The 4683-nt window shown below is 56.9% G+C and overlaps 1 pseudogene; it reads right to left on the reverse strand.

Annotated features, from left to right (window-relative positions):
• Positions 1 to 2431: 2431 nt before the first annotated feature.
• LOC118611633 lies at positions 2432 to 2550 on the reverse strand (annotated as a pseudogene).
• Positions 2551 to 4683: the final 2133 nt, after the last annotated feature.

The raw sequence follows: 4683 nt of genomic DNA on the forward strand, positions 1-4683 counted from the left end.
CCAGGGCGTCTTTTCATATCCGGAGATGGGCCTTCAGAGGGCCGGCCTGCCTCCCGGTCACTCGCCAGACCGGATGCAGACCGCTCACAGGGCGGGGGTCAGCGGCTCCAGAAGGGGCTATTTCTGGACTTCAGGTAAGGGACTCGTGGTCGGAGATGGCGGCCTCCTGGCCACACTGGAGTTACCTGCAATGCGGTTAACACGAATTCCTTCTCAGCGTCTCCCTTGCTTCTCCCTGGGGGAAAATATCAGAGGCCTTGGGCATGCGGCTCGGGGCTTTGGCCATGAGAGAAGTTCCACTGTCAAGGCCAACACCAAATCCAGCGCCAAACCGGGAGGCCCCCATTCAAAGAGCCACCAGGAGAAGCAGCAGCTCAGTCTATGTTTTGAAAATGGTTTACGACGAGGCGTTTAAGTATAAAATCAGGCCTAGTGTGCTGCTCCACAGGTGCCCAAGGCCCAGAAAATGACATTGAGCGTAAGGGGATGTGAGGGGTGGGTGGACGGTCCCCCGGAGGTGACAGCAGACACCGTGTGGCCATCTAGAGCTCACCTGACAGCGAGTCCCACGACCCTGCCTCCCTGCTGTGGTTTGGGGACACGGTCTGGTGCTCCTGCCCCCGGGGCCAGCCCCATCCGCGCGCTCCGTGCAGAAGGAAGCCGGGACCCCGCATCATCCACGGCAGCCCCCACCCCCGTCAGCGGGCTCGCTGGGGAGACGGGGCCTCCGCGACAGCCGGAGCCGACCTCGTGTGCGCGCGCGGCGCGGACCCGGCAACCGTCTCTCGCGTCGCTCCAGGCCTCAGCCGCGGGAGCGTTTCTGGTTTCGATCTTCGCCTACGTCGACATGTGAAGTCATTTGGGGCCTGATGGGTTACTTTGCGCTGACGACCCCCGGGAGAGGGACAAGAAAACAGGGTTTCCTACCGCGCCCCCGTGTCGCACAGCCGAGAATGGCTCGTCCTCTTCTCCACGCGGCAAACGTCGGTGACTGCGGAGAGGTCTCTGAGCAGAAGGTCACCGGCCGCCCAGTTCTCCTTTGTCCTCGAGGGCTGCGGAGGGCTCGGGGGTTGACGCCACGCTCATTTCATTCATTTATGTGTTTATTATTACATATTTTATTAAATTTATCAGAGTGACATTGTTTAATAAAAGCATATTAATAAGGTTAACAAAGTCCTATTTAGTATGAATGGTTCTTTATGACATTGTGAGCAAGTCAGGGGACAGGCAGAAGCAGGCGGGAGGGGCGGGGGGAGACTTGGGAACGGACGAGGGACCCCGGGCTGGGTGACGAGGCCACTGCCGTCCTCTGCAAGCGGAGGGCGCCGGGCATCAGGACATCGTGGCGGATGGTCCTGGGTGAACCCGGCCAGGCCACAGCTTGTGAGCACATGCGGGACTTAAAGCAGCAGCTACCCCGGGCAGGAGGGAGGACAGTGCGCGGAGCGTCCCCCGCGGGTCCCCCGCGGCCTGGCCGCCACCAGGAAGCCAAGCCCAGAGAACAGCAGAGCACAGCCCTCGCTCCGCCTGGCACCGCCCCTCTCCTCACCTGTCTCTTTTACCTGTCTTTCCCCGTCCCCTCCGTCCCCTTCCTCGTTTCTGTTAGGTAAGGCGGGCTGGGCTCCAGTAACAGGTAGACCCCCAACCATCATGGCTCAAACACAGGGACTGTTTGAAAGCGTGCTCTCGGCCAGATTTCTGGGTGCCAGGCTGTTCTGTTCGCCGGCCCCATCATCCCCTGGGGCTTCGTCGTCATAGCAGCCAGCTGGCGCAAGGGGAAAGCCCGGATGCGGGAGCAGCCCGCGCAGGCCCCGGGTTACACCTGCGCACACAGGTGTGGGGCGCGCGGTCAGTCGCTGCTGCGGAAAGCGGGAGCGGACTTGGCTGGCGCGCGAGCGCGCTCAGGCTGCTGTCAGAGAACATCACGGTGGGAGGTGAGCGACCACGAGCTTCGCTTCTCAGCGTGCCCGGGGCTGGAAGTCCAAGGTCGCGGCAGGTTCGGTGTCTGGCGAGGGCGGCTTTCTGGTTGTGGAGGGCTGTGTCCCTGCACTGTCCCCGTATGCAGGGACTTGTGGTGGTGGTGGTGGTGGGGGTCTCCTTTATGAAGGTGCTAATCCTGCTCACCTGGATGCTTCCGGCGCTTGCCTCCCTCTTTCTTGGTTAATGTTGTCTTTTTGGTGAAGTGTTATCTCTGAAACCTTCCGACCATGAGAAAAGATGCATGGAAGGCAGATTTTTTTTTGAGACTTCACGCATTTAAACATACAGTTGACCCTTGAATAATGTGGGGGTTAGGGGTGCTGACCCCCATGCAGTCGAAAATCTGAGTATAATCGACTCCCTAAAAGATTAACCACTAATAATAACCTGATATTGGCCAGCTGCCTGACTAATCTCAGCAACAGCTGATTAAGACTTTTTTTTTTCACGCCTACGGCACCTGGTCTCCCTAGGTGGTCTCTCATCCAAGTACTAACCAGGCCCCGCCCTGCTTAGCTTCTGAGATCAGACGAACTCAGGTACATTTAGGGTGGTATGGCCATAGACAAGACTTATTTTGTATGTTACACGTCATATACTGTATTTTCGTGATAAAGGAAACTAAAGAAAATGTTACTAAGAAAATCATAAGAGAAAATGCATTTACAGAATTGATTGAAAAAAGTCCGCATAAATGGGCTCGAGCCGGTCCATCCTGCGCTGCCTAGGGCCAGGCGGCCTTGGCGCCACCGTTGCGGGGTGCAGGAGGACAATGACACCCCTTCGGTGTCTTACCTCTTGCCTCTGCCTGCTCCCTGCTGCTACGCAGAAGCCCACAGCCTTCTGGCCCCTGCCTCTCTCTGGTGACCTGCTTCTGAACTGGACACCTTTTGTCCCCATTACGCAGAACTCCAACAGCCATGAGCCTCGGGGTCGGGCCGTTTGTTCCCGTTGGGCGGTGCTTCCTCTGGTCCTCCCAACGCCCGTTCCGCTGGGGAGACTGCCCTTGGATTAACATGAACGGTCACCTCGGTTACCCGTGTCCTCTCTGGTCACGCCTTGGGGGTCCTACTGTGATTTCCTCAGCAGACTTTCTGGGTGGTCCTCTCAGTTTTGTTTTTATCTCTATTTCCCATTTTTGATCCTTTTTGGTTCCGCTTTCACTGAGGCACTGTCAGTGTGATCGCCCGATTCCTCTCTTGAGGATTTTTTTCCCCCCAGCCTTATTTTAAATTTCTGAGAACGCTCTTGCTTTGTTTTCTGGCTTTCTGTGTGTGCCCCTCTTCTTGGGTAGCCTTCAAGGTCCCTGATGGCATTATGCATAGGTACATTGTGTACTTCTCTGCAGCGTGCTTCCTCCAAGCTGGGGCTTTCGATTTCACGACGTGGGCTTTCCCGACGTGCCAGGGCAGCTGTGGCTGCCTGTGAGAGTAGAAGCCCCAGACACGTGCTTGAGGCTCACTAACTGCGGCCTTCCCTCTAGGGCGATCTGGCCGATTAGTGAGGCAACTGCAGGTGTCAGAAAGTTCGGGGGTCCCCATTGGCCCTGTGCGTCTGATGTGCCAGGAAACAGCCTTCTAAAGAGATCTGGGGGTGGGCTCAGGATCCAACATCTGTATGTTCATTTAATCACCCCCGTCTCTGTTATGTAACCTCTGCCCTTAATTGTGTGTAGTGTCTCCAAGCCCAAGATGCTCCTTTGACCTTCTCTGGACAACACACACCCAGACTTGTCAGGATGGGGAAGGGAGCATAGAATGACAGAGACAAGCTGGGCATCTGAGTGCTTTGTAGGCGGACTTTTAGCCAATTATCTTAGACCCCCAACCACCTCAGCACATCCAGAGGGACCTAGTGCCACCCAGTCGTGAACCTCCTGGAGATTCCTCAGTTTGTTCGTGGCTTTCCTTCCTGGCCACCCTTTCAGGGTTCCGTTTCCTCAGTCTGTGGAGCATGTGAGCCCCAAAAGTTGTGTTGCTGCTCATCTCTCCGTCGCTCTCCCTGTCCTTGCCAATGTCCACCTTACGACAAACTCATTTCGGGAGGCTGCAGGGATCAGTCAGCACATGCCGTGACTCTGGCACCTTCGCCAGGAGCCCCAGCCACCTTTCTGGTCCAGCCTCGACCTCCCCAGCCACACCTCCAAGCACCTGATCTTTCCCACCTTGCTTTGTTCATTCTGTTGCTTCCAACACCTGGTCCCACTCGCCCTCATGTACACATAAGCCACCTCTGCCGAATCCTCTTTAGCAAGGAAAATAGGGACCCGCAGCTAATTCGAGGTTTTCTGGGGAAAGGAACTGTGTCTGTCTGGAGATGCTGCCACGTGGGGTTGTGACAAAGGCTTCCAGGCCCGATTCCATAGCTATCATCAAATGCTTGAGAAACCAGCCTCGCCAGAGGACTGTTTTGGGCTGTGGACGGGGGTGGGGTGTGCTTCAGTGTGGGGACCCTTGGCCCAGCGGTCTCCTCTCACCCAGGGCGGGTGTCTGGTCCATGGCTGTCTCCCAGTGCATACTCATACTGGATAGATGCCGACCAGTGTGTGTGCAGGCCAAGGTGACCCAGTGGGGGTCACGGAGGTGGAGCAATTGGAACCTCGAAGACGGGACAGGATCCTGCTGGCCGGAGAGGTGACCAGGAGGGGATGGGTGACTGGTAAGTCTGTGCAGGGCCAGCTCCATCCTCAATGACAGGCCT

Source organism: Rousettus aegyptiacus, unplaced genomic scaffold, assembly GCF_014176215.1.
Source record: "Rousettus aegyptiacus isolate mRouAeg1 unplaced genomic scaffold, mRouAeg1.p scaffold_m13_p_14, whole genome shotgun sequence".
NCBI lineage: Eukaryota > Metazoa > Chordata > Mammalia > Chiroptera > Pteropodidae > Rousettus > Rousettus aegyptiacus.